Genomic DNA, 10,915 nt, shown 5'->3' with positions numbered 1-10,915 from the left:
AGCACTTGAGGAGGAGACGGATAGGGGTGGCGGCTGGGTGGGTAGCTGTCTTTGTAAGCTAACTACAAACGTGCCAAAAATTCTAAAAACACGCGGGAGTTTCGCACTGACTTGCAAATTTTGACGATATCGGCGGTGAAGGCTACCGGCGGTGATACAATTTTTTCAACGACGCGTATATCCGACGGTGGCAGAATTGTACAATGCTGATACTAATTCAACTGTGCCTTAGTAGCGTGCTGAACACACAACGTACTTTTTACAATAACAATGGACGCTAACATGACAAAGTTTGTCAGCTGATGTTGTATAATAAAGGTACTGATCTCTACAATAACAATGGACGCGATTACAAGAGCCATACCATATGGCGGTTTTCACATACAAAGCAACACCCCACCAGCATCACAGTGAGGTAACATTGTTCAAAATAAATAAAAGACATTCTTTTTCGATTAACTCAGTTACACTTTTCATTCACCAGGCGTATAATAACAAGGATCTATCAGCAACTACAGTTATGATGACAAAAACCTTGGCCCTGTTCTTCAGTAATACTTTTTAGCGAACAAACAGTGTTTTCTCTCACAATAAATTAGCATAAGCATTGGCATAAGCCAAATTTTAGCGATGACTGTAGGTTTATCCCCGCACTGAGCGATGGACATCTCATGAAGAGTAGAAGCTGGACGAAGGCGTAACTAACCTTCACCGCAGCCTCCAAATCTTCACCACGAGCAAGGACGACGCCTGGAAGAAGCCTGGGGAAGAACTACCTCGCAGAACTCCCCCTAACATCCGAGAGGATGAGGAGCCCCGCGAGGAGCCTTGTCCCGCGCCGTCTTCAGTCAACGTCGGGGAGGAACGCATGCCACGGCGTCGAGAGATCCTAGGTCAAGATCTATGGGCTCAAAAGGTTTTCTGGCAATAGCAAGGCACCCTCCACCCTCCAGGATTACCTACAGATATTCTGACCTAGAAGTCTCCCGCACACCGACCATCAACTGAGCCTAGCTGCCGTGTCATCGACAACCCGAGCCACCAAAGATGGTATTGTTTTTCCCCATCTCTTCGCGGAACTTCATCTAACACCCAAGACGAACGGCCACCAACAGGCCACTACAGAACCTGATCTTGAAAGCCTTCTCCCAGCAACGGCGGAGCCGCCGAAGTATGCCATGAACCATGGTGGACGAAAGGAGCTATCGCTCTCTCACTCAGTCTAATGCTAAGGGATTTGAGGAGGGAGGGGATGGGGGGCGGAGAGACTCAGTGCACCCAGACCCGGCTTAATAAGTCAGCCTTGAAGATGCACCCAGACTCAGTGCAGTTAAGATGCGTGATCTAGGGAGCACTGCATTAGGGAAGACGAGGTATACAATGGTTCCTAGCATAATAAGTGGTGGGGACGGTGTTGGAAGTTGGGACGACATTCAACACTCACTGCACTTACTGTACGCCAACCTTGAAGATGCACCCAGACTTAGTGCACTTAAGATGCGTGATCTAGGGAGCACGCATCAGAGAAGACGAGGTATACGAACGGTTCCTAGAGTGGTGGGGACGATGTTAGAAGTTGGGACGACATTCAACACTCACGCACGCTTCCCTGAATTTTGGGCTTCCTATGCATCTTCCCATATTTCAGTGTAAACACATGTCCCCAAATTTTGGAATAAATTTTGGTGTGAACACAAGCCCCCAAATTATCGATGAACCCACTGTCCCCTGGGGCTATAAATTTGGAGGCAAGGCGGAGTAGAAGGAATACTGCTTGTGTTCATATGCTGTGCTGTGACACATATCTTTTCTTCTTCGTTTTCTCCTTCCAATCTTCTTCGGAACAATGGCTCACGACAAGCGTCCAAGGGAGGAAACTCTAGAAGCCGCGGATCCGCATCCGCGCCTTCGTGTCCCTCTTCATCGCTAAGGGTGAGAGGGAATGATTTCTTATCTCTATGGTTGCCTTACATTAATCCTTTGAATATGCAGGGCTACCTCTCATGTTGCGGTACATCGGCCAACTCTGGCGGAGGTTGGACAACAATGGATTGTACATCTTGCTGGGTCCATGGTATCTTCATCTTCATCTTCATCCTCCGAGTCGGGTTAGGATATCCAAAATCTTATCCGTGAAAAGAGGGAGGCCGAAAACCTATATTCTGAAATCACACTTGAGGTAGGTCGGCTCGAGCAATGTCTCGATGCTATTAAAATAGCCCTCTCTGCATCTGAAGAAGAGACCAATGTTAGCTCAGATGAGGGCTGATGAAGCTCATGCTAGGGCAGCAGGTAAAATTTCTTTGAAGAGTCTTTACTTTTATATTCGCGACTTTATCAGGTAACCCTTCATTTTCATTAGATCTTGATGAACAATTGGCTGCTTCTCGTCGCGAGATCGAGGAGGCTCGTCGCTGGGAGATCGACCTAGGAGAATCGCCACTAGACCCTCCAACGTGCAGCACTCGGTGCAGTTGCAGCAGTCAATGCCAGTGGTGTTTCTCTTGAAGATCGCCTGCAGGATATCCCGGTTCGTGCCAGAGAAGTGGCAACTCATGGCATCCGCTATGGTGCCGGTGCCTGCTCTTGCTACAAGCTCAACTGCTGTTCAGGGCACGAGCTCCTGTCACCTGAAACCTGATTTTCCGAACACTGATCGGCTGGAAAATCAAGAGGACCTGATTGGAGACTTCACTGATGCTGCCAAGGCTATCGCAGTGACCATCCATACACAAGATGTAAACAATGTTTTCTTAGGACCATAGATTATATCTAGGGTCTTATGAGCTATAAGTAAACAATCTACTGTTTGAATGTCACTTTTGATCCTATGTCTTTTATTGTTATTTTTTGTTCTAAAGGCGATACTCTAGGTGTTAGCTATTTTGAGCCGATGAGACTCGGCTATCAAGCATTGACCCAAATTAAATACTTCGGTAGTACTTCTTTACGTATTTTCCATTGAGGTCTACGCGATAACAGATCCGTACCATACGGCGGTTTGCACATACAAAGCAACAGATCCTCCGAGGTATAAAGATTATGGAATTTAAAGAACGACGCAGCACATCGCAAAACTTCACCCTCAGTGAGGTTCTCTACCTTCCATCTTGCAACCCTCATAGTCAAGGGATGTGATCTGCTTCTTGACCATGAGGGCTACAAGATGGAATATAGAGCACCCAATCTTGAAGAACGAGCACCTCACAAACTTGGAGCACCCCCAATCGAGTATGGAGCCCCTAAACAGAAGAGAACCAGATGATTATAGATCTTCTATTAACACAAGATCTACAAGAAGATCTGCAATCATCAAGGTCAAGCTCCTGTTCAGCGGCAGCACCTCGCCAAGGATGGAGAAGGAGCACCTCGCAAAACTTGCACTTGCACCTCAGTGAGGTTCTTTATATTCCATAATCTTGCTACCTCTTAGCGTCGAGGGATGCAGATCTACATCTCGATGCTAAGGGCAGCAAGGTTATGGAATCTAAAGCACCCAATCTTGAAGGCCTTCTCCAAACACCCGGTGAGGTGCTTTATCTCCATCTTGCACCTCTCACAACCAGGAGGAGGCCGTGAGAGGTGCAAGGATAAAGACAAAGCACTTCTTGGCGATGAGAAAAGATACAATAGCGCTCACGAGTGTGTGGATTCAAGAGTGTGTGGATTGAGCCCAAGAGGTGCATCTAAACCCTAGTTAACCCGTCGGTTTTTCATACGACTGAGAAAATACCACTGCCGTATCTATTGTTAACCCGTCGGTGGTAGAAGTCTCGACTGCCGGTCCTAATCGGCGGTGGAAGTATAACACAGTCGCTTATATCGCTACGGCAGTTAAAGTGGCGATAGTGATATATCAATCTGTAGTAGTGACACTTGAGGGCTAAGGTGCAGAAGTTACACAACAAAGTTCGGAGGTTTGCTCAAGTCCGTAAGTTTCGCACAAATGTCCATAAGTTATGCACTCAAGTCCATAAGTTTCACACTCATGTCCGTAAGTTACGCACCAAATAGGAAATAAAAAACAAGGGGAAAAAATCCAAATCTTAATCAAAGGGCCGCCAAAAATCTTGAAATTTTCGCACACCTTTTTTAACCCCATGGATGAAGATATTCCCAAGAGATCTTTTAAAAAATGCTCAAGCTTGACCAAGAGTTTTGAAATGTCTCTCTCAAATTGGAATTCTGTCAAGAAACCTCAAAATCAGGAATTTGAGGAGCTCGAGTCAAATCTGTTGAAGGACATGCCCATATATATTTCCAAGACCTCAAAGCACAAATAAATCATTCAAGAGCACCCCAAGAACTGTAGTTCAAAGATTTTCATCGACCAAAAGAAGAAAAAGCAGAGGGTTTTTGGAGGGGTGACTTGGTAGATAAAGCCAAAGCAGCAGGTACAAAATCCATCGAAAAGGGGTTCAAAATTTCCTAAAAAGAGAAATCTTGTCTTTAATTCAAGTGGGAAAGATATCGGAGCATGAAATTGAACCAACAACCTTCAATTGAATTACGAGGAATTCATCAATGCAATCTAAGTTCAGCCTCCTATCATACTCCCACTAGAATTTGAAAAGACAATTGCAACTCCTAAGCTAGCCTCTATTGCCTTGAGCACTTGGCTAATGTATGGAAACTGAAATTAGGGTTGCTAGATATACCTCACCCAACTGGCAACATCCATATAAATAGTTCCATGGCAAAAGACTAAAATACCCATAGCACCTAATACTTACATACCCTGAGGGGCAAAATGGTCTAGATATTTCTTCATCCATCGGATTGTCCCAGTGCCTTCACGACTTTGCTTCACCTTGACACAAGCTTCATGATATGACATGTGTCCTCCGATTTGTTACCCCGGTTTTGAGACCGAAACAAAGAAACCTTTCGTTGTTTTAAGGCTAAAACCGTCAAATCAACCAATGTCGATGCGTATCCACTTCGTCCTCGCCCAGCTATCTCCAATTCATTCATGGCCCTCATTTGACTTGTCTTGAGCCCACCTTGACTTGGGTCAATGCCGTCTTCACCCCTTCTGCAAATCCTTTTTGTCATCCTTGTGCTTGATGTGGTCGTCTCAGCCTCAGTCCCACGGTCCAAGCATTCTAGTCCGCCCTTCTCTACCGTGGTACATCTGCACAAACCTTCTCTTGACCTTTTCCCTCGTCATCGACCACCAACACAGAGACATATTGCACCACATACACCAACTAGACATGTTGGTTAGTTCAACTCACGCTAGAACCAACTCAATCAAATCTCGATCATCTCAACTTAACAATCACTCATCATCCACAATGTCAATTGCAACGGTGCATCTCATCCTTGTCAGCTCACCATGCATAGGTTTTCATATTATCATTTATTGATGCCCCAAATTTAATAACACGAGCAGGATTACATCTTTTCCACATTCTAGTGAGCATGTATAACAATGTGACACTGCATTACAGCATGGACATTGAACATTGACTTTGACTTCCATCTGACTTCAGAATCAGCAAAGCAGCTCTTTATTACCCTTGTGCATTCACCATTCACTGAATCGTTTTTAGACAAAGATATTAATAATAACTTAGATCTTCAAAGTATCGATAAATCTCTGTCCTTTCGCAATTCCTTGACGGAGCCCAACAATGCAGTCTGCGGCCTTAATTTTCCTGTACCGTGCTGGTCGCTCCTCGCCCAGCAAACCAGCCGCTGGTTCAAGCACTTTCTGACCTTCCACGCCGTAGAACATGGCCAGTGAGAGTCTCTCCTTCTCTGCATTCGTCACAACCCTGTGCACCGGACTATTGAAGATCCCATTGTTCATTATCTGCGTCAGAATTTCACACTCCAATTCAGCACTGCATTTAGGAACTCGCATATGCATAATCATAGTCTCTCTCTGTTTCTGTTAACAAAAGAAGAACTGAATCTAAGATGCCTACCTCCATGGAGTCTCCCAAGTTAATAACCAACGTGTGAGGTTTGGATGGAACAGTGTACCAAATGCCATCTTTCTGAACTTGCAGGCCCCCAACATCATTGTCAACGAGAAGTATCGTGACAGCGCCACCGTCAGAGTGAGGCTTAATGCCAAAGACGAGCTCGGGCCTTGGACACGGAGGGTAGTAGTTGAACCTGGCAATTTCTGGGGCTTTCTCCCCAATCTGGCTGATGAAATAATCTTCGCCAAGCTCCAAAATTTTGCCCATCGCTCGTAGGACATTGTCCCTAACTTTCTTGGTTTTTGATGCATACTCGTGCAGAAGATCCCTGCAAGCAAAGGCCGTACAATAGTTCATTCAAGAGAATTTTTTGCTGAGAATTTTTTAGGTTCTTCGCGTTCATTCAACACCCCACGCCTCTCCCCTGGAGTTTCGGTGTCCCGATCCTTCAATGACATAAGGACAAGAAATTTCGAGTAAACGAGTAGATAACCTGAAAGAGTCAGGGTGTTTGGGCCAATAAGCAAGGTTCCTCTCATCTTCTGGTTCCACCCGGAGTTGCAGCCGATCTTGCCAGTCGAGTATCTGATCTTGGGATGTCACCATGTTATTGCCATAACCTTCCATCTGGAACCGCTTGCCGCCTATCAAGTTACTGAATTTCTGCTTCTCTTGGAGCGGCTGGTGGAAGAAATCTCGTGATGCGGCCATCACATGGTCCTTCAGAGATGCTTCTATCCCATGGTTGGTAACCTGCACAAAGTAGACGATGCTGTTGGTCCGTGGCTGAGCAAGCACTGCACGATGCAAATGGGAAGATAATGAACTGAACGACTCACCAGGAAGAGTCCCCAGGTCTGCAGTGCTGACCGGAGCTTGGAAGCCTCATCGGCGGCCGGCGGCAGCCTGCTGAGGTCTATGACGGGAATGGGCTCCGGCAAGTTAGTGGCGAGTAGCAAGGCTTTCAGGACGATCCTGCTCCTGCAGCACAGACTGGCTCGGTGGTTCCACCACGCCTGCCGCCAATTCTTGCACTGGGGTTGGGAATTTTTTTTAATTTTAACACTTCTTTTAAACTATTTTTAAAATTGACTACTGTTTATTTTTTTTTTAAATCTAACACTTTTGGCCACGCCTATTCGCATGGCGCGGCGAATTCAATCTGCCGCGCCTATGCTATGGGGGCGTGGCGAGGCTGCCAACGTGCCAGCGACCAGGGACCGCTGACCGGTGACGTGACCCAGCTCATGCCGCGCCACAGATCACGGCGCGTCGGGACTGCCGCGCCACGCATCACGACGCGACAGACCCTTGTACAGGCCTACGGCCCGGCCTCGCTTTCCTTTCTCTCTCACTCGGCCCGTTTGAAGCAGAGCTGCCGCCACGCCACGCATGCCCACCGCGCCCGCCAACACCCTCACCGCCATGCCACGCACGCCGGCCACCCGCCGCCCACGCACGCCGGCCGCCCGCACGCCGGCCGCGCCACGCATGCTGGCCGCCCTCACCCATGCACGCCGCCCGTGCTATGCACGCCGCGCCCGCCGCGCACGCACGCCGGACACCCACCCGCCGGTCGCCCACGCATGCTGGCCGCCCCGCCTCCCACGCACGCTGGCCACCCGCCATGCACGTCGACGCACCACGCCCGCCGGCCGCTCGCCGCGCCGCGCCACGCCGGTTGCCCACTCACTGCCGCGCCGCCGCTGTACACCGTTCCCAACTGTCACGCACCCCTCCCTGTATCCCACGTCCACCTGCCGCAGCCGAGGCCAACGCCCGCGCCTCCCCCCACGACCACCCGCCTCCCGACCCAGTCTAGCGCGCCACCGCCGCGAGGACGAGCGTCGCCGCCGTGAGGACGAGAGCACGTTGCTGCCGCGAGGTACTCCCCTTGTGTATTTGTTGATTGAATCGACATTGTTGTTACTTAGGGTTAAGATGCAAAATTAGTTTAAATGATTAGTTAGTATAGTTAGTATAGTAAGTTAGTACAATAAGTAAAGTTAGTATAGTTAGTAAAGTTAGTTAGTTTAGTTAGTATAGGCAGTATAGTAAGTTAGTATAGTTAGTAAAGTTAGTGAGTCTAGTTAGTTATTGTATTTAGTATAATTAGTTGTTGTAGTTAGTCTTGTATAGGTGTTAATATTAGATTAGTTAGTATAGTTATAGTTAGAATAGGCATTAATATTACTATGGACAGTACGTACGATGATTTCAACGACTTGATGATGTTTCTTGAAATGCTTTTATAGATGGATCGTTGTGTTAGAATTTTTTACGGCGAAAGTGTTAGCAGAGAAGATGGTATGTTTGAGGATATTGAAAAAGAATTGGAATGGTTTGATGAACCTTATAGCTTCAACGACCTTTGTGTCCGTTTGAATGCAAAGTTTGGTGGTGATTTCACACTGAATGGGACATTTAATATTGGGAAGACTAGGGCACACTATGTCCTGATGCCCTTGCGTGACCCTGCTCACTGGTTCCGCTACAATAGGGTGCTTTAAGGTTCTAATGTGCCCATGACTGAGTTGGTGGTGGAGAATGGGTACAGGATGCAGGGTGTCCTGGACGGGCCGTCCATTGATGGTGTTGGAGGCAATGAGCAAGAATTGGGGGTCGAAGGGGAAGCAACTCAAGGGTCAGTTGACATAGGAGCAGTTTCATTCAAGTCAAGTAGGCTATATAAGCAATGACTTTGATGTGAACGAGTTCGAACTAGAAGAGGAGGAGCAGGAGGAGGAGGACAGGATCAGTGATGTAGTTAGCAGTGATTCGGACAATTCAGATGATGACCAGGGAGATAGACATGCTATGCCCACACCGGTTGATGCCATGCCAGTACCTATTCATGGTATGCCATTACCAATACCAACTGAGGTTTTGCATGCTATCCAGGCTCAGGGTAGACTAGTCATAGATTTGCCAGCAGATGATACCCCTATGATTCATGGGGCAGAATTAGCGAAGCGCAGCAGTATGTTCCACCACCACCTTACACAGCGACTGAGCTTGAGCAACTAAGGTCGATGAACGTACCTTTCAGGGGCGTTTCGAACTATAGGGATGTCAGCCTGACGAATATGGTAGTTTGTGACACCGGTCTCCAAATGTGTAGGAAATCATTGTATGACCATGAGAAAGAAATCCTTAGGAAGGGGATGATATTCAATACAATGTCAGAGATGAAGCTCTTCCTTCATGACTATGTTGTGCATCACCATAGGCCGTACAACGTCACTCATTTAGACCAGGAGTTGAGGTTCCACGTGATATGCAAAAATGGTTGTATGTGGATGTTAAATGCACGAAAGAGACAGAGTGATGACAAGTGGAGGATAAGTAAAGTGGTCGAACCCCACACTTGCCTAACAAATAGGGGGAAGTAAAATCATCAGCAGCTCACTGCACGTTGCCTTGCTCGTCGTATATTGGGGCTCGTTGATGACAATAACGACATTTTGGTGTCTTCTTTACAATAGTCTATATCTGGATTCGTTAAGTATGATGTGAAGTACGGAAAGGCTTGGCGTGCTAAGCAAATTGCCCTGGCAATTCGTTGGGGTAGTTGGGAGGAAGCGTACAACAGGGTGCCTCGCATCTTATATGCAATGCATTACTACAACCCTGGCTTGAAATGGTTTGTGGACACCGGAGGCATGTCCTCTATCGTGTGTTCTGATTGTTCACGCAAACGGAACATGCATTCCAGTTTTATCGGTTAGTCATACTTGTTGATGGCACTTTCCTGATAGGAAAGTACAGGGGCACCTTGATGATGGCTGCTGCTGTTGATCCTGAGGACCAGATAGTACCCATGGCTTTTGCTTTGGTAGAGGGAGAGAATAATGAATCGTGGTCATGGTTCATGCGGCTTCTACATGTACAAGTGCTTGACCCATCTCACACTATATGTTTAATCTCGGACCGTCACCCAGGGCTTCTTAATGCTGCAGCTGAGCTTATAGATGGGTTCCCGCCTCTAGTGCACAGATGGTGCATGAGACACTTTGCTGCTAATTTCTAGCGGCATTAGAGGAAGAAGGAGGTATGTGACAAGGTAAAGGCTCTATGTTGTGTATTTACAGAGCACCAGTTCAAGGAGACAAAGAGAGAACTAGACAAGATGCTAAATGAAGCAACAAAGGCCTAGTTAGAGGCACAGATGGAATAGAAGGCTAAGTGAGCGTTAGCATATGATGAGGGGGTTTCAGGTATGGCATGATGACCACTAACTCCTCGGAGTCTTTCAACCGTGTATTCACTGGAGTTCGATCGTTGCCTGTGTCTGGAATTGTTGAGTTCTCCTTTCATAAGTGCAACGAATATTTTGTCAAGAGGTGGGAACTTGCGCAGAGGAATATAGCTGAGCAGGGGCATTTTGTAAAGGCCGGAGCAGAACATTTGAAGGAGGCTAAGGAATTGGCCAAGCAGCACACCGCTGAGCCATATGGATCCCGCCGCCATATCTTTAGTGTACGGGGCAAGGGTGGCACAAGCTTGGATGTTGAACGTTATGGTGGACGAAACTACTGAGTTGATCTTGAAAAAGTAGAGTGCAGTTGCAACGTCCCTCAGATCATGCATGCCCCTTGCTCTCATATGATCACGGCCTGTAGGGTTCGCGGGTATAACTATGAGGATCTACCATATATGTCACCCTTGTATCTCCATTCGAACACCGTTAGTATTTGGGAGAGGAGCTTGGAGCCATACCTTGACCCGACACAGTGGCCACCTTATCATGGTTATGACTATGTGTCGCATCTGGATCTAATGAATGTAGGCAAGGGTAGGAGGAAGAAGAAGCGACTCAAGGGGGACATGGATGCTATGAGACGGTACGGCGAAGACATGTACAGAGGGGGAGACTTCAACGAGACCCATGATAGGAATCTTTGCTCCATTTGTAAAGAACCTGGTCACAAAGCTAGCAGGCATAGAAGACAAGGGCAACAGGTGCATATAGCATATATTTT

The 10,915-nt window shown here is 47.2% G+C and overlaps 1 pseudogene; it reads right to left on the bottom strand.

The window, feature by feature from the left end:
• Positions 1–5,532: 5,532 nt before the first annotated feature.
• On the bottom strand, positions 5,533–7,426 carry LOC136460518 (protein SRG1-like; annotated as a pseudogene).
• Positions 7,427–10,915: the final 3,489 nt, after the last annotated feature.

Source organism: Miscanthus floridulus, chromosome 1 (genome assembly GCF_019320115.1).
Source record: "Miscanthus floridulus cultivar M001 chromosome 1, ASM1932011v1, whole genome shotgun sequence".
Classification (NCBI taxonomy): Eukaryota; Viridiplantae; Streptophyta; class Magnoliopsida; order Poales; family Poaceae; genus Miscanthus; species Miscanthus floridulus.
This window is presented reverse-complemented; position numbering and strand designations above follow the sequence as displayed.